Genomic DNA, 24,372 nt, shown 5'->3' on the forward strand with positions numbered 1-24,372 from the left:
TAAAAAAAAAAAGTCTCAGTAGGGATTATTAACAAATTGACTTTAGGAGAGATTGATTTAAAAGTTTTTACTTTACAAAAACAAATGAAAATATCACTTTGGGTGGCCCAGTCAGTTAAGCCTCTGACTCTTGGTTTCAGCTCAAGTCCTGATCTCAGGATCGTGAGAGCGACCCCTGTGTTGGGCTCTGTACTCAGTGGGAGTTGGGTTGAGATTCTCTCTCCCTCTCCCTTTGCCCCTCCTGCTTATGCTCTTACTCTCTCTCTCTTTCTATCTAAAATAAATCAATAAATCTTTAAAAAAATAAAAAATAAAATATAACTTTGTGTCTCCCTTTTGGGGAGATGCATTAGACTATAATAAAATACTTATTTGTTGAGAAAAAAGAAAAGATTTTTCTCCGCTCATTGAATTTTTTAATAAGAAAAAAATGAGTTTTATTTTTATATTCTGGAACATTTGAACTTTATTACCAAAAATCTTGTCATCATAATTCCAACCATTTACATTAGCAGTGAAATAAAATAATATCTGTCCTTCTTTAGTGATATATAAAACTATGGTGTATCTTACATTCAGTGGAATTTTAGATCCAAAGAGATGTAGTATCTCATTTTTCAGAGAAGGAAACTGAGGCTGAAATAAGTGTGTCATGATTTCCCTGGGCAATACTGTCAGTGGCTCTGTCATCTTCTGAGGTCAAACCCATTGCTCTTTCCACTGTACCATTTGTAGTATTAGTAATACGTTACAAAGAAAAGAGTAAAGACTTTAAGCCTGCTATTTTTACAACCACATTTTTGAATTCTCGTTTGACTGCAACAGTAGTACACACTGATAAGTGGAAAGTCTACCCATTCTTTTTCTCCACAGAAAGTGATAGGACACAATTGAAACAGGCAAAAACAACAAGTGATTTTCTCTTCAGGAATTTTGTTCTAATAAAAAAGAAGAAATTCAACCAAAATCTTCACATTCTCTTGAGTAGGGAACAGATGAATCCCTTAGAACCACAGCATCAATGATGGGCTTTACTTGGTGAACTCCAGCTGGGGAACAGTGGTTATCAACCTAGGCTGTAGGTTGTAATCTCCACAAGAACTTATTAAATACCAGTGCCAGGGATGCCAAAGTGGCTTGGTTAATTGTCTGCTTTTGGCTCAGGTCATGATCCCAGGGGATCAAGTCCCGCCTTGGGCTTCTTGCTCAGCGGGGAGCCTGCTTCTCCCTCTGCCTGCAGCTCCCCCTGCTTGCGCTCTTTCTCCGATAGATAAATAAATAATCTTAAAAAATATATATATAGTGCCAGAGCCCTCCCCTGAAAGTTCTGATTTGATTGTCCTCTGTTTCTTTCCTCTTTCTCTACTGTGAGCTCTCAGCCTTCACAGATCTGCCTCAGGCTTATCATCTGCCTTCTTTCTTGCTCTTGTCTACTTTCTTTTCCATCGGACACACTGTGCGTCAGGTGAAGCTTGTGTGAGTTCCCCACCGGACCCCTTCCTTTGCTACTCCCTTCCTTTTATGCTCTTCCTCCTTCCCTCATTTTGCACTCATTGAGTGCCCAGTACTTCTTAGTACTTCTCCTAAATGTCTCACCTAGAAAGAACTCCAAGGATCTTTCAAAACTCACCAGTCCTGGGTTTTATTTCTTCAGGGCTCTGCTAGTGAACCCCATAAAGTAAAATACGCTAGCGCCCTGTTTCGCAAACTTGCCTAGTGATAGATTCCTAAACCTAACTTCTTACAGTGTCCAGAGGATTAGCCTGTGCCAAGGCATTAAAAGGATGATCCAGCGTATCTCCCAGATGACTTATCTGTGTTTCACAGGCTTCTTTAAATGAAATGAGCAAGTCACTGTGGTAAGGCTGATGTGAGATATTTTTATGCTTGGATTCGTTTCACAGCAACCAGTTCCTTTAATTTGTAGCAGATAACCTCATGTTCTTTCTCACTGAAGGGAAAGAAAAAAAAGACCAAGAGAGACTATCAGAGATGAGTTTCCTTAATTTCTTGTCCTTACTACAAATTTACCTAACTACACATGCTTCTCTCTTTCCTGTCTTCTGGTTTCAGGGGAGAGGTATCCCTTGTATGGGAAAAACTTGTGCCCAGGTGGACAGCTCCATTGTCTAGACTCCAGAGAATACCCTCCAGGGTTTTCTGATTCCAGTTCGGTGGAAACACTGTAAATTGTAGATAACTGATAGCAATGCAAAATAATTCTTGTTAATAGACATGCAAAATTTGTCCAGACATTCATTTCAACATTCCTTTACTTCATACAGATTTGTGATTTTTTATTTCTCCTTTGAGGTGGTTACAACATCTACCTTCATTGATTAATATATTCAATAAAACCTTTAATCCATGTTCATTTTATATCTGTATGAAAGGCATGATTTTTTACCTTCCTTTAAAAAAATTGTCTTTCCCACCCTTTTCCTTTTTCCCAGCTGTAATTTCTGGATGCAGTTCTGTGCTCCAGGTATTTTAAGAACCAGTTACTTCAGACTTCATGTTGAACAGTGTCACCCTTTGGGTCCTCTCAATACTGCAGGCTTGTAAAATACGCACCAGGCAGGAACCCTGCCAAGTATGGGCACTTTCTTTGTTTTAAAGTTAAACTCTTCATAAGGACTGAAAAAGGGGCTGCTGGCAAGCTCTTCACCATACCGTGGTGGGGTGAGTCTAGAGTGTCATCTGAACAGTGCTTCCTGGGTTCCTCTTTGAATTCTGCCATTTTCAGTATTCTTGTGTCTGAATAGGCCAAGTGATTCAATTGACTGGTCTTACACACAAATTAGTTACAAAGATGAGCTGTTTGTAACACATTTCCAATCATTAAAACTCAAATGTAGAACATTCCTTTAAATGGCAGGTTTAGAAAACCCACCGTCCACATTATGCACTTTGGGAAGATGTCTATAGTATATGGTGGTGTGAAATTCGGCCTTGCGGGATATCGCTATTTGTTATTTTGATCTATTTTAAATAAATGTATGTTATATGTATATATGTATATATATATTTTTAATTGTCTTTTAACAGTTTGTACGCCTTCTACTGAGATGCCCGATGGATTCACCTAACAAAGGTATACTTTTCACCATGTAAGTACAGCTTTGTGGGGTACTTAAAAACTGAGATACATCTTTTTTGGGCTCTTAAAATGACAGTAGAACTTTGCCGAGTCTTTTTTCCAATTTTAATATTGTTCTCTATTAATTTTTTGGTTTGTCTTTGTTTTGCTTACAGCAATAAATCATGGCCCACTGTTGGTAATAGTGATTGGGAATTCAGTGTTACAGTCTGACCTTTTGGTGAACTCTCTGTAGGGATTAAGGATTTGTAGAGATCTAGTCTCTGTTGGTGAGAGACAACAGAGAAACTGGTTTGTTAGTTTTGTTTTCCTATTCGTCTGTTTGGGCTCAAATCAATTAAGAATGTTGTGTTCCACCAGGAAGGAAAAGAGCTCTCTGATAATCTGAACCAGTAAATTTTTTTGTGCTTCTGTGTTTACTTTTGACTGATAACTGGAATTTTGGAATTAAAGCTATAAACTCTGAATCTTTGTGAATGTCATATCTATAATTCAGAAAGGTCTTTCCCTCATTGTATGAATGTGTAATGTTTTCCTAAATCTAGGTGGTATTAATAAATTAGATTATAAAATCTCCTAAATTAAAGGAGCCCTGTTCTGATTGGCTTGCCAGATAAGTGCTTATGTAAATATATTTCTATAATTCTCAGAAAATAAGGAAATGGAACTTAAAAAGTGCTAAATTTAAAAAGTATTTTAAAAGAAACCAGCTCAGAAACATTTTAAGAATTTAAGTTCGTATAACTTAGGTAAATCTTTGGCAAACTAGTTTAATAATTTGATTTAATAAAAACTATTTTTTTTGGTGACTTATCGATGTTATATGGAATACAAGTGTACATTTTTATTATACTTGGGTATGTTTTTCTAAACATATACAGGTTTACTGATCAAATAACATAGCGTTACTTCTACCTAATGCTTGCTTATGAAAAATGTAAATTTCCTTTTGACCAAATTGATCCTTATTCTGATGAACTTTATTTCATTAGTAATTATGTTCTGTAGTGTGTCAACCTGAAGATAAATGTCTAAGCTCTAAGTAACTTAAAATCTTGGATTGGTACTAAATTGGGTTAATTAATGGAAAATCACTGGATACCTACATCATTTCTAAATAAGATTTAATACTAAAGTGGTGGGGGGTGGGAGGGATGGAGTGGCTGGGTGATAGACATTGGGGAGGGTATGTGCTATGGTGAGTGCTGTGAATTGTGTAAGACTGTTGAATTACAGACCTGTACCTCTGAAACAAATAATACATTATATGTTAAAAAAAAAAAAAAAGAAGAAGAAGAAGATAGGAGGAAGGGAAAAATGAAGGGGGAGAAGTCGGAGGGGAAGACAAACCATGAGAGACTATGGACTCTGAGAAACAAACTGAGGGTTCTAGAGGGGAGGGGGTGGGGGGATGGGTAGCCTGGTGATGGGTATTAAAGAGGGCACGTACTGAATGGAGCACTGGGTGTTATACGCAAACAATGAATCATGGAACACTACCTCAAAAACTAATGATATAATGTATGGTGATTAACATAACATAATAAAAAAAAGTTAAAAAAATAAAGTATTAATTATTAAGCATAATTTTAAATTTATATACCTGAGTGGCTCAGAGGTTAAGTGTCTGCCTTCGGCTCAGGTCATGACCCAGGAGTCCCGGAGTCCTGGAATTAAGCCCTGCATCGGGCACCCTGCTCAGCGGGGAATCTGCTTCTCCCTCTGACCCTCCCCCGTCTCGTGCTCTCTCTCTCTCTCAAATAAATAAATAAAATCTAAATTTTCATATACCTTTGTTTCTTATTTCTATATACTATAGAAAGATGATGTATTTGGGTCATGTTCATGAACATGTTCATTTTTGCCACATTGAGAAGTTGTGTAGGGGATATTAGCAATTGTAGAAAGTTGTATTATATGAATTCATGAACTCTGGTAGTCTGATAAAATACTGGGCTGTGACAATTCACATTTTATACCACACTCTCAGTTTTCTCTGCAGAATGGAATTACTTTGGTTAAAAGTTATAATTATTACAAATGGTGTAGACTACACTGAGAGGGAACTGTTTCAGAGAAATATAACTGTATGTGCTTGTATTTTTCCAAGAAAAATACTAGTTTTGTCCTAAAGGAGCTGCATAAAGTGTTTTATAATATTACCTTATTTTTCTTTTAATCTCCTTAGTATCTGTAATGAGGTCTCCTCTTTCCTTCCTGATGTTGATAATTGTGTTTTCAGTCTTATTTTCTTGATCTGTCTGGTTAGAATTTTATCAATTTTATTGTTATTTTATAAAAAACCACAGTTTTTGGTTTCATTTTTTTTTCTATTGCTTGTTTATTTCTATGTCATTGATTTTTGCTCTTTGTTATTTCCTTCCTTCTATTTACTTTAGGTTTAATTTGCTCTTCTTCCCCTAGTTTTTTTTGGTGGAAATTTAGATTATTAACTTTAAACTTTTCTTATTTTCCAATAGAAGCTTTTAAAGCCATAAATTTGTCTCTAGGCAATGTTAGCTGCTTTAGCTGTACCTCACAAATTTTAATGTGATATTTAATATAAACACATGTTTTCAAATATAGTTCAGAATATTTACTTTCCCTTTTACTTTTTTGTCACATGAATTATTTAGATGTTTATTTTTTAGTTTCCAAATATTTGAATTTTCTAGGTATCTTTGTGCTCTTTTTCTAATTCTCTTGTGGTATGATTTCAATTATTTTAAATTTATTAAGACTTGTTTTATAGCCCTAGTGAATGTTTCATGTGCATAGAAAAACAATGTGCAGTTGTTGGCTGGAGCGTTCTATAAATGTTAATAGGTCAAGTTAGTTGGTAATGTTCAAATCGTGTATATCCTTACTGACTTTCTGTTCTTCTTCCATCATTTATTGAGAGAGGACTGATGAAATCTCCAGCTGTAATTGTGGAGTTCTCTCTTTGGCCTTTTGCAGTTCCAGCAGGTTTTGCTTCATGTATTGTAAAACTCTGTTGTTAGATATGTATGCTTTTAGGACTGTTATGTCTTCTTGAGGAATTGGTGCCGTTATCATTATGAAGTGTTCCTCTACTATCAAAACTACTAAAATTAATCAAATGGACTTTTGATGATTTATAAAAACATTTAAAATAGAAGCACAACTTGTGTTTCTCCAAAGCCACATCCCCTTTCTCCTGCTTTGATTTTTCCCATGGCAACTGTCTCCACCACACAATTTATTTGTTTTCTATCTTCTCCCACTAGGACAAAACTTCTAAAGAGTAAGAAGACTTCATCTGTTTTGTTCACTGCTGTTTCCCAACTACCTGTCATAATATGTGATCTCAATAAATACTTTCTGAATGAATTAATGTACAAAAAAGCTGCAACAACTGTAAGAACACAGTATTTCCTGACTCTATTCCATTTGCTCCACGGTAAATGGCTTCTGCTCACACAGGGGCTATTTCAGAAATAACTTCTACATCTTTAGCCCAACTAGTGTCACAAAGCAGTGTTGCCTTGGGTTCTCAGGGTCTCAGGAAGATGTTAGTGAGATAATTCTTTGTTTTAACTTTCTCTTTGTATCTCATCCACTTCTGGCTAGCATTTAGTCCTGAATCGTTCCAGAATAGTGAATCTGAAGGACAGACACCCAGACCCTGGCCCCTCACCCTGGACTCCTATTAGGAGCCTTCACCCCTTCAGGAGGCTCTTTAAGGCCCTCATATACAATGGACTCTTTGGGCCAGCCTCGCTGCTTCTAGGAATGGTTTTTATATCCCTGATTGTAAGGTGAGTAGGAGCTTGGTTCTGATACCAAGACCCCACTACATGAAGCATTTATATTTCCCATGTCCTTATCCACACTGTGATTTCGTTCCCCCAACCAGTTCTGTTTATTCACACAAGCCAAAGGCTTTCATTGTCCCAGGAAATTTAAGCTTCAGTTCTACCAGAAAAACTGAAGCTAACTCATTGTAATATTTGACAATGTAAACTGCAAGCAAAACATTTATCAATCAAATTTTCCTCACAGATTTATTTCTAAGGAGGGAAAAAAATCTCTTTTTAATTACTTGTATGTTTGGGGTATCACGGAAAGATCCCTGGGTCTGCTGGTCAGAGTTAAAATCCCAGCTCCACCCCCTGGACAACCCACACCCTCTGTGAAGCAGATAATAGTAATGTCTGTCCTGCTTGCTTCTGTGGATCGACAGAAGGATCTGTGAGAAATGCTCAGGAAAGTGCCTTGTGTATTGCAAAGTTCTACAAGTGGGTAAACTGCTGTTGTCACCATGAGAAGTTTTTCCAACTTTAAGGTTTTCAGTGACTGTACATTTTTAGTCATTAATTCAAGAAGAGCATTTGGGTATTTGTTGCCTCAGAAGCCTTCACTCATCCTGAAGAGTACCTGCCTACAACTCTTAAACTGGAAGAAATAAAACCCAATATCCATTGCCTGTTACCTTGGAAAGTAGGAGCATTTCAAAATACTGGTATGGAGGCAAGAGTCTCTCCTCTGCTCTCCTACCTGCTGCTCCCTGCAGTATATTCAGTAAACTCCCATCTCCTTTAAAAACAAAACAAAACAATAATAAAATACTGGAAAGGAAACAATGTAACTGGGAGGAAAAGCACACTTGGGACCAATCACCCTTTTCCCCCCAAAAAGCTTAAAATACTAGGCACCTGTTTAAATATTTCCTAATCAATTTTTTAAACCTAAAAGTTGGATATATTTGAGTTGTGTTTGTTAAATACATGATGAAGATGAGAAAGGCAAGAACTGTTTTCACTTTGGGGAAGTTAATGATAATCATGAGTGATGTTGAGCAATTTTCATGTGCCTGCTGGCTATCTGTATGTCTTCTTTGGAAAAATGTCTATTCAGATCCTCTGCCCATTTTTAAACTGGATTGTTTGTTTTTTTGCTGTTATATTTATGAGTTCTTTATATATTTTGGATATTAACCCCTTATTGGATATATGATTTGCAAGTATTTTTTCTCATTCAGTAGGTCGTCTTTTCATTTTTGTTGATGGTTTCCTTTGCTGTGCAGAAGCTTTTAAGTTTGATGTAGTCACACTTGTTTATTTTTGCCTTTGTTGCCTTTGCTTTTGGAGTCAGATCCAAAAATTCATCTCTAAGACTGATGTCAAATAGTTTATTGCCTGTGTTTTCTAAGTTTTATGGTTTCAGGTCTTATATTCCAGTCTTTAATCCATTTGAGTTAAATTTTGTATATGGGGTAAGACAGTGGTCTAGTTTCATTCTTTTGCATGTAGCTGTCCTGTTTTCCCAACATCATTTATTGAAGAGACTGTCCTTTCCTCACTCTACATTCTTGCCTCCTTTGTTGTAAATTAATTGATCATTTATTTCTGGGTTCTCTGTTCTGTTCTATTGATCTATGTGTCTATTTTATGCCAATATCATACTGTTTTGATTACTATAGCTGTGTAATATAGTTTGAAATGAGGGAGCATGATGCCTCTGGATTTGTTCTTTTCTCTCAAGATTGCTTTGGTAGAATTCACCAGTGAAGCTGCCTGGTCCTATACTTTTGTTTGTTGGGAGGTTTTTGATTACTGACTCAATCTCCTTACTAGTAATTGGTCTGTTCAGATTTTCTGTTTCTTCCTGATTCAGTGTTGGAAGATAATACAATTCTAAGAATGTATGTATTTCTTCTAGGTTGTCCAATTTGTTGACATAATTGTTCATAATAGTCTCTTATGATCCTTTGTATTTGTGTGGTATCAGTTGTAACTTTTATTTCTGATTTTGTTTATTTGAGTCTTCTCTCTTTTTTCTTGCTGAGTCTAGTTAAAGGTCTGTCAATTTTGTTTATCTTTTCAAAGAACTAGCTCTTAGTTTCATTGATCTTTTCTATTGTCTTTTTAGTCTTCATTTCATTATTTCTGTTCTGATCTTTATTATTTCCTTCCTTCTACTACCTGTGGGCTTCATTTGTTCTTCTTTTTCTAGTTCCTTTAGGCGTAGAGTTTGGTTATTCATTTGAGATTTTTCTTTTTTTCTTGACATAGGCCTGTATCACTATGCACTTTCCTCTTAAGAACTGCTTTTGTTACATCCCATAGATTTTGGTATGGTATTTTCATTTTTTTCTAGGTATTTTCTTATTTCTCTTTTGATTTTTTCATTGACCCAGTAATTCTTCAGTGACATGTTGTTTAATCTCCACATATTTGTGATTTTTTTCAGGTTTCTTTTTGTAATTGATTTCAAGTTTCGTACCACTGTGGTTGGAAAAGATGCTTGATATGATTTCAGTCTTGTTTTATTGAGACTTTTATGGTGGCTTAACATGTGATCTATCCTGGGGAATGTTGCATGTGCACTTGAGAAGAATGTATATTTTGATGCTTTTGAATGGACTGTTCTGTATATATTAAGTCCATCTGATCTAATGTGTCCTTTAAGGCCAATGTTTCCTTATTGGTTTTGTGTCTGGATAATCTATCCATGGATGTTAGTGGAATACTAAAGTCCCTCTACTATTATTGTATTGCTGTCAGTTCTTCCTTTAGGTCTGTTAATATTTGCTTTATATATTTTGGTGCTCTGTGTTGGATGCACATATATTTACAAACGTTTTATCTTCTTGTTAGAATGACTCTTTTACCATTATGTATTGCCCTTCTTTATCTTTTATTACAGTCTTTGTTTTAAAGTCTGTTTTATCTAATATGAGTATAGCTACCCAGCTTTCCTTTCATTTCCATTTACATGGAATATCTTTTTCTGTCCCTTTACTTTCCGTCTGTGTGTATCCTTACATCTGAAGTGAGTCTCTTGTAGGCAGCATATAGATGGGTCTTATTTTTTATGCATTCAGCCATTCTTTGTCTTTTGATTGGAACATTTAGTCCATTTACACTTAAAGTAATTATTGATAGGTATGTATTAATTGCCATTTTTTAAATTATTTTCTAGCTGTTTTTGTAGTTACTCTATTTTCCTTTTTTTCTTACTCTCTTCCCTTGTGGTTTGATGACTTTCTGTAGTGTTATTTTTAGATTCCTTTCTCCTTTTCTTTTTTGTAACCACTGTAGGTTTTTGCTTCATTGTTACCATGAGGTTCACATATAACATCCTATGTATGTAACATTTTATTTTAAGTTGATGACCACTTAAATTTGAACTCATTCCAAAACTGCATTTTTACTTACCATTCCACATTTTATATTTTTGGTGTCACATTTTATATCTTTTTACTCTGTGTATCCCTTAACTAATTATTGTAGTGTTAGCTAATTTTATTACTTTCGTCTTTTAACCTTCATTCTAGCTTTACAAGTGATTAATATACTATCTTTACTGCATATGTACCTTTGCCAGTGAGATTTTTACTTTCATATACTTTCTTGTTATTAATTAGTGCCACTTCTTTTCAGCTTAAAAATGTCCTTTTAACATTTCTTGTAAGGCCGGTTTAGGGGTGATAAACCCCTTTAGCTTTTGCTTGTCTGGAAAACTCTTTCTCTCTCTTTCAATTCTGGATGATAGCCTTGCCTGGTAAAGTATTCTTGGTTGGAAGTTTTTCCTTTCAGCTCTTTGAATATATCATGTCACTTCTCCTCACCTGCAAAGTTTCTGCTGAAAAATCTGCCAATAATCTTATAGGGGTTCCCTTGTATATAACAAGTTGTTTTTCTCTTGCTGCTTTTAAGATTATTTCTATAACGTTTGACATTTTAATTATACATGTCTTGGTGTGGCTCTCTTTGGGTTCATCATATTTGGAATTCTCTGTGCTTCTGGGACCTGGATGTCTGTTTCCTTCTCTAGGTTAGGGAAGTTTTCAGCCATTATTTCTTCAAATACATCTTCTGCCCCTTTCTCTCTGTCATTTCTTTCTGGAACCCCTATAATGTGAATGTTATTCTGTTTGATGTCATATAGGTCCCTTGAGCTATCTTCACTTTTTAAAATTTCTTTTTTTCTTGTTGCTGCTATGTTAGGGTGAGTTCCATTGCCCTGTCTTCCAGATTGTTGGTCTTTTCTTCTGTTTCATCTAGTCTGCTTTTGACCCCTCTAGTATATTTTCCAGTTCAGTTATTGTGTTCTTCAGCTCTGGGACTTCTATTTGGTAGTTTCTTATATTTTCTATCTCTTTGTTGAAGTTCTCATTGTGTTCCTTTATTCTTCTCCTGAGTTAGGTAAGCATTTTTATGACCGTTACTTTGAATTCTTTATCAGGTAGATTACTTACCTCTGTTTCATTAAGGTCTTTTCTGAGGTTTTATTTTATTTTATTTTTTTTATTTGGAACATATTCTTTTATTTCCTCATTTTGCTTGACTCTCTGTGTTTGTTTCTATGTATTTAGGCAAAACTGCTACCTCTTCCAGTCTTGAAGGAGTGGCCTTGTGTAGGTGATGAAACTTATCGTTCAACCTTGACCTAGCACATGGTTGTCTCTCAAACCTTTGTGACTGTCTGTGTAGCCTGATATATTCTGAATAGGTTCCTGATGTTGAGGGTGGGTCAAGACTTGTCAGTGATCTGAAGGAAGGATCTTAGTTAGCACCTAGTTTGGGGCTGATTGGAAGCCAGACACTCAAGCAGCAGCTTTTAAAGTATAAAAATATATACAGTCCTGTGGAGTCACAATCTTAAACCCTGCTGGCCTTCAGACCAGGATATCTAGAGGTGTTCCTGGTGACAGTTGTGAAAATCAGGGCTCCAGATGAGTGTATAAGCTCCTTCCTGGGAGGTATCATTGATCCATGGAGTGGCCAAGGAAGTACACAAGGATGGTGTCTGCCAGAGCACATCTGTAGCTTCTAGATGTGTGGCAAATCTGAAGCCTGTCCCTCAGGCTGAAGCTCTAAGACAAGTAAATAGGCCTTTTTCACTGGGCAGTTTTTCAATCTGTTGTCTCTGAAGTGCCCTGGAGGTAGCAGTCTGCCAAGAAGTGTCTTTCTGATTGTTACAGTCCTGTGGAGCCCAGAAATGCGAGCATCCATCAGGGCTGAGCAATTGAGAGGCATCCTCTGTGTGGATTGCAGGTGTCTACCAGTTTTAGTGAGGCAACTACAGAGTGTAAGGGGTGAAGCACACTCACTGACTTCAGCAAGGCAGTGGGAAAATGCCTTGACTGCATGTGCAAGCAGCTTCAGTTACAGAATGGGAGAGTGCCTTGTCTATGTGTACCTGCCAGCTCTAGCAAGGGAGTGGGAGAATGCCCAGCACACTTGCATTGGTTGGCCCTGGCCAGGAAGCAGGGGTGTGTTGCAATGCCCTTGCTTGCCAGCTTTAGTAAGGGAGCATGACAATGCTGTGACTGCTTATGCTTGCCAGCCCCAGCCAGGGAACAGGGAACAGGAGTGCTGAAACCTTTTACCCCAGTGGACTTAGCAAGGCAGTGGGATGGTGCTGCATCTGTATGCACCTACCTGTGCTAGGAGGATAGAGAGTACAAAAATGGCATCTACCAGAGAGTCCCAGTTGTCTCCTGTCCCTCCAGCAGATGCCTTAAGATTTGCAAATGAATCTCCTTGCATGTCGTCAGGCACTATTCAAACTACTGCTTTTATAGTGAGTCCTGGGGTAAGACTGCATGCAAGTCATTCATTCATTCATTCATTCATTCATTCATTCATTTTTAAGGAGGCTCCATACCCAGTGTGGAGCCCATTGTGGGGTCTTAACTCACAACCCTGAGATCAAGACCCTGAGATCAAGACCTGAGCTGATATCAAGAGTTAGACCCTTGACTGACTGAACCACCTAGGCACCCCTGCATGCAAGTCCTTTAAAAGAAGAATCTCAGTTACCTATAGTCCTTTTGGTCCCTTAAATGAAAGCCCTGCCAGATTCTTTGGGGATTGGCTTTCTGGTGTAGGTCCCAAGGGTACCTGATGTGGACACAAACCCCTTACTCCTCCAGGAGAAGCTCTGTATTTTTGAGACCTCTCCCCATCGTGGCTTGCTGCAGAGAAGGTAGGGGTTTTGGCAAGACTGCATCTCTGCTTCTCCTACCCCACTTGATTGGTCCTTTTATCATTTGTTGTGGAGGAGCTGTTCAGCTAGTTTTCAGTTCTTTTTCAGAAGGACTTGTTTCATATGTAGTTGTAGATTTCGTGTGTCTATGGAAGGAGATGAGTTCAGAATCTTCCTACACTACCGTCTTGGACTGCTCCCACCCCCAACTCATTTAATCCAGATTCCTGGATTGTGATTCAGTAGGTCTGGAGAGCAGCCCTAGAATCTGCATTTTAATAGGCACCTAAGGGATTATGATGCAGGGTTCTGTGGGCTACTGGGAATCCCTCTGTCTTCCAGCTGCTGACCTGATTTTTCTCTTTTATCTTAGGTTCAATGAGCCTTAAACTAACCTTCCATGAATAGATAGAGATTTCTCTTCCCTGTCATCATTCCCAGACCAGTTTTATAAATGTAATCATTGTCGGGGCACCTGGGTGGCTCAGTTGGTTAGGTGTCTGCCTTCAGTTGGGGTCATGGTCTTGGGGTCCTGGGATCAAGCCCAGCATCTGGCTCCCTGCTCAGTGGGGAGTCTGCTTGTCCCTCTCCCTCTGTCCCTCACCCCCACTCATGCACATGCTCTCTCTCGCTCTGCTCTCTCTCAAATAAATAAATAAAATCTTTTAAAATGTAATCATTGTCATCTTTATTCTTCCATCTTTTTTCTCTTTCCTTCTTCCTCTTCCTCCTCCTTCCTTCTTTTTCTTCTCTCTTATCTAGTCATTCATTAAGTCCTATTGTCTCCTTCTCAGTTTTCATTTATGTTACATTTCATTGTTATGGCCCCTCCTCCAAAACCCCCACCCTCACCAACTCACACCTGGACTATCCAAAAGGCTTCTAGCTTATCTCTTCCTTCTTTAATCCTTCTTTCACATAGTGGACTATTATTTTGTACAAACATCATTTTTATCATGCCACTCACCTACTCAAGAATAAGTAGTGATTTTCTGTCTTCCTTATCAGAACTGAACTTCTCTCCCTGATATTTTTTTTTTAAGAGGAGGGGAGGGGCAGAAGGAGATGGACAGAGAGAATCTTAAGCAGACTCCATGCCCAGCATGGAGCCCAATGCGGGGCTCGATCTCACAAACCTGAGATCGTGACCTGAGCCGAAATCAAGGGTCAGACGCTTAACCGACGAGCCACTCTGGTGCCCCTCCCTAATATTTTATATTATTTATCACCTACATTTCTCACTATTCCAAAATTATGTATTTTTAGTCTCTGAAATAGTGCCTCTAGTCCACAGTTTTTTTACTCTTGCCTTTGAGTATATATTCTCAAAATATATTTATTATAAACTTCCATGGACAGAGAACCACTTTGTTGAAGGGGACTGTTGATATATTGACTACATTATTATAAATCCCTTCCCATAGAGAAGGGCTAGGGAGGAAACCAAGTGGACTAATGGACTGATTGGATGAGGACTCTACACATTTTATTTTATCACAGATATAAACTTCCCTTTGGTGCTTTCCTTAGATTAAATTTGGTTTCTCTTGCTCAGTGAACTTTTAGAGGAGGTAGAGTACCTTTTAATATACTACCTATTGGTGAAATTCCCCTAAAGCTAAATGGCCAAAATTTTAAGTCAATATATAGATTGTTTTGAACACCTTAAAAATATTTCCTGTTTTGAGCAGTTTGTATATTTAGTTAAACTGAATCTACTAAGGTAAAGTTTTGACATGTTTTAATATTAGAAACCATGATCCAGAAATTCTGGAGAGATAGCTGGTCACTCTCTTAACAGATCTTTTGCTCTTTGTATTCCAGTCCTTTGGTGTCTCTGGTAGCCATAGAGAAGCTCATGTTAGAGATGGTTTAAGTACTTGATAAGTCAACATATGTTTCTTTTCAGAGCATGTATCATTGAGGTTGACCCCTGTCCATCCCCTTGAGAAAGACTTATAGTTCTCAACTTCTTTTCACCATAGCATCACACCCCTAAGGGAGACCCCTCTTTCTGACAGTAACAGAGATGTACTAAATCAGTTCTCAAAATATCTCTCCCTTTTCTCCTTGCTGGATAGATGGTATTATTTGAAAAAGTTCCTCAGGTGGTTCTGAAACCCCCACCCATTCTCCATCGGGAATCACAGCTTTTATATATCCTTATTGCACCTTCCTTAATATACTAAAATTTATTGGCTTGATCTATCAGTTTCTGAAAGATTTGTGATACAATTTACCTCTGTATTTATAGTTCTGAAAAAGTATTCTTTCTATTCTGTCACTTTTGTTTTATATAATTATGTGCTTATGAGTTCAAGATTGTTACATCTTTTCAGGATGGTATTTTTTTAATCCTTATGTAGTATACTTCTTTATCTGTCTTAATGCTGCTGCATTAATTTTTATATTGTGTGATATTAATATTGCTAAGTATGCTTTCTTTTGGTTAATATTTGCTCGACATATCTTTATCTCTTCATTTTCATACGTTTGATGTGATTTTTTTAAAATTATGTTTTCTTGGGGCACCTCGATGGCTCAGATGGTTAAGCGTCTGCCTTCAGCTCATGTCATGATTCCAGGGTCCTGGGATCGAGCCCCACATCGGCCTCCTGGCTCAGCGGGGAGCCTGCTTCTCCCTCTCCTTCTGCCTCTCTCCCTGCTCATGCTCTCTCTCTCTCTTTCTCTCTCTCTGTATCTCTGTGTCTCAGATGAATAAATAAAATCTTTAAAAAAAATAAAATAAAATTACGTTTTCTTATAAATAGCATTATTTGGATCTTAAAAAACTGATCTACACTCTTATCCCATTTTCTAATAAGTGGTTTTAATCTGGGGATTGGTAACATTTTACTATAAAAGACCAGATAGTAAATACTTTTGGCTGTGTGAGCCATATATATGTATCTCTGTTGTAACTACTCAAAAATAGCCACTGACAGGACATAAATGAATGCACATGGCTGTAATTGGCCTGCTAGGCATAGTTTGCTGGCCTCTGGGCTTAGTCCATTTACAGTTTTGTGATTGATAATATATCTGGACTTCTTTCTGTCATCTTATTTTGTGTTTTTTATTTGCCGTCTATTTATTACCTAGGGCAGTGCTACCTGAGGTTACAGATGAACCAAAAATAATTCTTATTTTTATGGTTAACGATTAAGTATAACCTTATTATATTTTTGTCAGTTTCTATATTTGTTGTCCTGGATTCTTTCTTGCTGAAGTGCATTCTTTAGTTTTTTGTTTGTTTGTTTTTTCAGTGAGAGTCTCTGGGTGGTAAGCTCCCTTAGTCTATTATACCTGAATAGCTGGGTATGGAATTCAAGGTGGGTAATTATTTTCTCTTAGTATGTGGAAGATATTACTCCATATTCTTCTGGGATTGATTATTGCTGATGATACATCTATTGTCAGTTTAATTGTCATTGCTTCAGAGGAATCTGTCTTTTCTCTCTAGTAACTTTTATAATGCTCTGTAGTTTGACCACACACTATGGTTGTGGATTTATGTTTATTGATTCACATTGCCTCTCAGAGTCCTTTTTTAAACTGTGGACTTTTTTCTTGAGTTCCCCAAAATTATTAGCCACTAACCATTTGAATATTGCTTGTCTCCCATTAACTCTCTGCTCTTGTAGAACTGACTAGATGTATTTTAAAACTTCTCAATGTATTCTCCAGGTCTCCTAACTGCCCTTTCATAATTTTTTTCTCTTTCTCTGTGGTTTGTTCCCAGTGCAATTTTTCAATTTCCTAATCCTCTTTTGAGTGTGTACAGACTTGAGGTGATCTCATCTATTAAGTTTTTCAGTTTCTTTATTTTTCATTTATTATATGTTTCCTCCACCTCCTCTAATTTCATTTGTGCCTATTTTTCTTTGAGTTTTTAAATGAATGTTATTCCTTCCTTTATCTCTGAGGATTCTGAAAATACATAAACACTTTTTAGATTGTTCTGTTATTTTCATTTGCAATGTTGGCTGACTTTCATTAGTTGTCTTTTTTTATTGAGAGATTCTCACTTTGTCTTTCCCTATTTCTTCACTCATCCCTCCCTGAATGGTTGGCTCTACCTCAAATCCCTTGGGACCCCTGTTCAGAACCAGGTATGGTATGGGTGGTTGGAGAGTTCTGCCCTGTGTGCTACCGAATCGGTCACAGGTCCAGTCCCCACATTCATGGACAGCCTTGATCAGGCCCTCACTCATGTCAGCTTGATTTCAGGATTGTGCTGGTTTCCTCCTATCTCCTTAGGTTTGTAGTGTCGAGGGAGGCTTAACCTCAGGCAGCAGCTGCAGAACCTCTCCTGTCATGGGTAGGGTGGGTGGGGGACACTGGTCCAGCCCTGATTTCCCACAGTGAGCCTGGCTCAGGGCACCTGCCTTGTGCGGAGCGTCTCTAGTCATCCTGAATCCCCAAGAACTAAAATCAGTTGGGTCCAAGGAGATCATTATCTTGCTTTAGAGCACCCCTTTTAAATATCTTCTTTTTACATTTTACCTATTTATATTCGGAGCAGTGGTAGGAGTGGTATGGTTCCATTCCGCTTCTTTTAGGAACCATTCCACCTTGATCTGAGAGCTTTCTCCTATTCCTTTTGATTCTTTCATTGGTGACCATACTGCTCAGCCCATTTTTCACACCTTACATCATTGTTGAATCCTCACACTCCCCTTGCACTCAGAGGAGTAAGCATGAATTGTTCTTGGTAATTTTTCTCAGAGACAGATGGTGATGACTGAGCCTGCTAATAGGAGTGAGTTGGGTCTCAGGAGCTGTGTCTAAGTGAGGGTAGGACATGACTGGCTTGAGTGTGAATTCCGGCAGGGCTACCATGTTCCTTCCACCCTTGCTCCTCCCAACATCTCTGTCCTCAGCTAGCCTGGCACAGACTGATGTCCCAGTGCACAGAGGGGTGTGAGAAGGCTGTCTTTGGTTTGGGCTGACCCAGACTTGATACCTGCCACCTTTTCTGACACTCTGTCTTGAACCTAATTAGTTTTAGCCCCTGAACTATTGGGATGGGGAAGCTTTGTGTGGCTATGTGTGGTGCATTATACCTGAGCACAGGAAGCAGTGGGGGCAGAAATCATGCCCACGTTCCAGCCAAGCTGTGCATCCACAGGGCTGCATTCGCCCAGAGTGAGGACCTTCCAATTTATACATGGACTGTGCTGGCCATACATGGATGCATCTGTAGGTTTCTCATTACCTTGGATAAGATGGTCAGGCTGTAAACCCCTTGATTGCCACCCTTTTAGACAGAGTGTTGTTGAACCCCATACTGGGGATCCTTTTCCACCGGGCATGATGAAGGGAGGGTTAGGGCCTGGTGCCAGGTTGTTGTACCACCCAACTGGCTGCTGGAAGAAGCTCCACAGGCTGGGCTTCCTTATTTCAGTGTAGAGGTGGCAGATGAGGCACCAGGCTTCCCCTTTTATATGGGTTAGGCCTCAGATATTTTCTCCAACTAGTGACACCCTCAAACTGCCAAGTGGCCAGAGCAGGTCCCAGCCTTTCTTCCCTCCATGGGCCAGCTTTTTGTGCACAGTGCCACTGAACCTTGGGCATGGATCTAATTCCTCCCTCCCCACCCTGCCATCTTGCCAAGTTATGCAGCTATTTCTGGCCATAAAGCTATAAGAAGTTGGCCCCAGGGAAGGAGTTGCTGGAAATCCAGCCCTCGGTACGGGAAAGTCATGGTACATGTCACCTTGCAGTGCTGCCGATATACTCAGTATTAAGTAATCTTATAGCTTGACTCCTTCTCAAGGGACACGTCTGTGCTAGTGCGTAAGATAGCGTAGAAGCAGTGGTTTCTAGAACCAAATGCATACTTCCTTTAGTTTCTTAATTTTTTTTTGTTTGCTTGTTTGTTTGATTTTGTTTGACTGATCCTCAGCATCCTTTCTACTTTTTATAATTGCCAAAACTTGCCAGAGAATGCCTTCAGAGAAGCTTAGGAGATGACAGAAGGAAGCAGAGGCTCATCTGTAATAGGAAGAAAAGCAGCAATTATGGAAAGGATGGAGGAAGTGAGAGAAAGAAAATCAAGGAAAAGAGACTGGGAACAAGTTCAGTCCAAGGGTTTCATGTATTTGGTAGATTTGGGTTAGAAGTCGCATTCTCAGGAATGTCTTGTGCTAGCCACTGTCTCTGAACCCAGTTAGTAGGGACAAGGGGATGAGATTCAGGAACCATTAGGAATCTGTCTTACAGACGGGATATGGGAGTCAGGGAGTCAGCCTAGCAAAGCTAAGACTTAGAATTGTGGAGGCTTTTGATGAACTACTCTCCTAGGAAGCATTTTACTAGGCAAGGGAGTTTACCAATGCAGGGGGAGGGGGTGGGCAGGAGGGCAGCATTGATGTTTGGAACAGGGCAGTTCTTCCTTGTGTGGGAAGCTGTTTTCACATAGGCACTGAGAGCATTTGGAAGTCTGTATATGCCTTCATGATTGCTATGAAAAAATATCAACCATGGGCCCTTGGACATGGTAGAGCAGCAATAGACAAAATTCCTAGAGAATTAAAGGGGTATGGATTCCAACATCATGAAATTTATCAAATTATCTATAAAAGAGAATCTCTGGTGGCTGTTTCCACTCAGACCAGAGAAATCAAATGCAGGGATATGACTGTCATTGGCACCATGGGAGAGATGTAGGAATTACACTTAAGAACGAGGGAGCAGAAAGTATGTTCTTATGATTGTGGCATTCAGAGAGCAGGAGCGGAAGTCTGTAGGTGGATTATAGACTGTGTAATGAGGATGGAACTTGAGACCCACCAGAAAAGCAGGTTTCCATGAGTGTGGCCATTTGGGATGCTGGGAAACCAGAGTCTGCGAGAACTTTCCTAAATTGTGCCCCTGGTTTATTACACATCTGTTTCACTTTTCTATTTACTTGTGCATCCACTCCTCCTCTCTTACCCCTACCATTTTACCACTTACAGTAATCCTTCCCTCTATCATCTTGCAATGCTACCTGCTCTAAGGTGTTTTTCTCACCCATTGGAAAAAAAAACAGAGTTCCTATCATGTTGTGGGCTTTGTGCATTTCACATGTATCATCTCATTTCCTGGTTCCAGCAGTTCCGTGAGGTAATTATGAGGGAGCTTTCAGGAGATATCCAAATGGGGTTTAAGGTCCCTGCATCTGACTATGTAAGGGTGTTTTCATTTCATAGGCACAGAGGGTACTGGTGAATTGTGACCACTATTTTTTTTTTCAAAGATGTTATTTTTTATTTGAGAGAGAGAGAGTATGAGCAGGGGGAGGGGCAGAAGGAGAGGGAGAGGGACAAGCAGATTCCCCGTTGACTGGGAAGCCCGACACAGGGCTCGATCCCAGGACCCTGAGATCATGACGTGAGCTGAAGTCATGACCACTATTTTTAAATGAGATTGACGAGGGTCACTACAAGAAGATCCTGCAAACTCTTCTTTCACTAAGGGAAAATAAGTAACAGATGCTTTGTTTAGGTTCTTTTAAGTAAGCAAACATGTCTGGAGTCAGGTTTGAATCAATGAGTATCAGTAGCAAGTCAGGGAATGTTGGTACCTTTCTAGGCAGGTGTAATGAAATAACATTCTTTGCCAAGGAGGATCAAGGGTTGAAATTGTTGTATTGTTGAATCCCCGGAACACACCCTGGTTCAGGAGAGACTTGGAAGGCTGAGTAATTTATTTCTCAGTGGTGACCCTCAGCTGGCCAAGTTGTAGCAAACTTAGTTATTGAAATTCTATTTTCCAGCTAAAGACAGATGGACCCTTTGATCTGAGATATTTTGCTGTGGTCAGAGAACTCACAGTCAAAGCACAGCCAGGTACCGTAAGCAGAGGCAGTTTTTGTTTGCCAGAAATCCCCCCGATGAAGTTATGTAATCCAGAGCATCTGATCCAGTGAAAGATGGGAACAGTGAAGTAGCATAGAGATCCAAGGGGCTTCTGTTTGGGGTGTTAGAAGATAAGTAGTGGGACATGGGAATAGGAGAGAGAATGAACATTTGATACCATTCATGTGGGGCTGATGGGAGAAAGAAATTCTCCCTGACCAAACGATCAAATCATAGAGTTTGAGGGATAGGTAGAACTTAAGCACATGAGCCCCTCATTGTACGGAGAAACTGAGGCCCCAAGAGATTTTCCAAGGCCATACAGCTGGGAATGGTTAGAATGGGATTCCAATCTGTGTCTTCAGACTCTAACTTCACACTATGTGGAGTTGAGTTTATTTTTGTAAGGTTCCTAATTTAGTCCTGCATCTGATATGGCCAAGTGAGTCTCTTGTTTCCTTTTATGAAGACACAGGCTATAGATATGCTATTATTTCCTTATTAGTAATGGTGCCTGAAGCTCATAAGTTTACACACCAGGTAATAAACCCCCACTCATGGTCTAAGAGAAAGGTTGAAAACAATTTACATAAAAAATATCAAAATCCGAAACTCATTAATGGATCCAATTCTTACTAACATTCCTTTTTCCTCCTACTTGTCTTTATTTTTGTGATGATTTTGGGCTTCCTGAAGTGAATGATGATTTATCTTGAACAAAATAGAATTTGTTCTTGAATCCTGCTGGTGTAAACACTATGCTAAATAAAAAGAAGTAGATACAAGTCCCAGGAATAAATCAGACTCCTTGCTTAAAAAGCAAGCACATAGTTCAGTTATTTCTTTCTGGAAGATAAGAAAAATCCACAAGGCTAAGAGTCCATCTCCTTGCCCATGTGTAGGACCTCATTCAAGTTATTTGTTGATTTATTTATTTGTAGTAAGATAGGGTTTTTTTCCTCCCTTGCTCCCTTCTCTTCATTATCACTCATTCTTAGAGGGGTCTCTGGTAAGTCAGGAAAAAAGAGACTTTGTCAGCACAAAAGTATATTAAAGTCAGGCTATGAAAGGTGGTGAATATTAGCAAGGAAAGGTGCATTAGAAGTGTTGTCCCTCTGAGACTCTGAAGGAATTAAAATAATCAGGACTCACAGGACACAGAGAAGCTGATTCACCAAAACCCCCCATCCCCCCGCCCCCAGGGTTTAGACAGGACTTGAGGGAAACAGAGGGATGGAAGAATAATGGAGACATAGGCAGAGAGATAGAAAGGGAGACTAGAGAGAAAAGGGCCTCACAGAGTCCCCCAAAGATAGGTTCTGCAAGGACTGAGGAGTTACTTAATGGAAAAAGTGAGGGGCCCCCTGTGTGTTTGTGATCATCTAATCAGTGGAAAACATTCATTTTGGTGATAGACTGTACACCTAAGGTAAAATATAATTGCTGTCCAAACTGATACCTTTTTGCAAGTGAAAGGGGGCAGTACGGATTATGCTGATTCAAGGGTAGACTGGGACTATCTGGCAAGTCTGGACATACATAGTCACCTAATGCAGCTATAACCCCTCTAGACCTCATGGATATAACGAAGAGGTTAGACTCAATCAAAGCACAGTTCTTAAGCACTGATCTGTCCAGCACTGTGCTTGGCATGGAGGATACAAAACTGAGCTCTTCTGTTTCTATCCCAGATGAGTTGTTGTTTCTGTGGCCAAGACTTTCATGACATTAAAGAGCAAGGCAAAATCTTCACAGTCCAGTTCCCCAATTACGATGCTTCTTAGCAGGGATTGTGTCTGTGGCTTCCTCCTGGTCTTGTCTGCATGGTGGTGGCCGCACACCCTGAAGCAGGATGAGTCAGAGCAGTGTCACTTTGTTCTGCTTCTGCCCCACATATGCTGGTTTTAATCAAATGAACGCCTAATCCTGTAGTGAATTTTATTAAGCCCTTTGCCCTTCCCCATTCCATCTGTTACATGTCTCATTCTCTACGCTCCAAATGGAATAAGCTGTATTTTTTCTCAGACTTTTTCCCCTCCGTGTTTGATGTCTTTCAGAACTAGGCCTGGAGTCAAGAATTACAATCAAGCTGAAGTGGGTCTGACTAAGGATTTGCAGTCTCCTGAGTCACTTTGTCTAATGCAACACTTCTCTTATCAGCAAAGTCTCCAGTTTTGATGGCGTTTGATGCAGTGTGCTGGGGAGCTCTGCAGTTGGTTCTGCAGACCTTCCTGGTAGGCCTGCAATTACTGTCTCCCGAGGCTGTAAAAGGCCCTAGGGACACATGGTTCTGGGGCATCCACTTGGATCAGCAGCTCCATGCTGCAGAGCCCAGATACCTGCCGGCGGATGCATCATAATCTTGCCTCAGTGGGCCTTCCTAATTCTTTTGATTTATTTGGGTATTTTACTGTCTTATTGGCCATATCTTCGTACACATCAAAACCCAGCTCACCTTGAAAATAGGCTTCAGGGCCTGTGTCTTGGGAATAGCAAAAGAATATAAACAAATCTTCCCCCAAGGAGCATATTTCTGTTTATTGTAGTTTCTCTCCTTGGCAGGTATGATAAGGTTTTTGTCTAGAGGAATGAAAAACATTTGAGAGGTGTTGATGGTATGGCCAGTTACACATTTTGTTCTCTTTGAGCAAGCATAACCCTAGATACCTGGGTTCTGCCCCTCTTTTGTATTATTTATTTCATGTCTGTATAATTTTCCCCATTTTTAAGTTCCAGTGAGGGGAAGCTTCCTGTGCCTCTCCTCTTTCAAGCCGTTCTTCACCCTATCCTACTACACCCTAATTCTAAACCCAATGTTTCCCACAGAGAAGGTAATTGATAAATGCTTCCAAACTCAATAAATATCTTTGGCCTGTAAACCAGTAATTCCCTTATTTGATGCTGTCTGAAAGACTCACTGACAGGGGCGCCTGGGTGGCTCAGTCATTGGGCATCTGCCTTTGGCTCGGGTCGTGATCTCAGGGTCCTGGGATGGAGCCCCGCATCGGGCTGCCTGCTCAGCGGGAAGCCTGCTTCTCCCTCTCCCACTCCCCCTGCTTGTGTTCCCTCTCTCGCTGTGTCTCTCTCTGTCAAATAAATAAATAAAATCTTTAAAAAAAAAAAAAAGCCTCACTGACAGATTCTTAGAGGGAATGCAGGGGTTAATGTCCTTTGAGTAACAAGGCCGTGCCAAAGGTGTGGAAGATATGAAGGTCACTCCACGTACAGTCCTGTGGGGACGTTTTGCTACTACAGCGGCTGAATCTTCAGGCCTCCAGGGATGCTGGTGAAACATAGGGTTGATACCACATCCAATCTTTTAACTCTGTTGCTTACTACTGTTGCTGTTTGACATATACTCACAAACCTCCTTTGTGGTAGGTGGGAGGAAAGGTGTCATAAACCTAGGAACACTCAGCTAAACTAAAGCCCAGGACATGCCTTAAAAGAAGCACCCAGAATCCTCAGTTG

General features: G+C 39.4%; 1 long non-coding RNA gene across 1 annotated transcript in view; it reads left to right on the forward strand.

The window, feature by feature from the left end:
* Window positions 1–23,942, forward strand: part of LOC144382775 (uncharacterized) — a 26,340-nt gene extending 2,398 nt beyond the window's left edge. Inside the window, exons 2-3 of the long non-coding RNA XR_013450170.1 lie at window positions 3,049–3,110; window positions 22,959–23,942. This is a non-coding gene — a long non-coding RNA (uncharacterized LOC144382775). The remainder of the gene's footprint in view (window positions 1–3,048; window positions 3,111–22,958) is intronic.
* The last annotated feature ends 430 nt before the right edge of the window (window positions 23,943–24,372 follow it).

Source organism: Halichoerus grypus, chromosome 8, assembly GCF_964656455.1.
Source record: "Halichoerus grypus chromosome 8, mHalGry1.hap1.1, whole genome shotgun sequence".
NCBI classification, from domain to species: Eukaryota; Metazoa; Chordata; class Mammalia; order Carnivora; family Phocidae; genus Halichoerus; species Halichoerus grypus.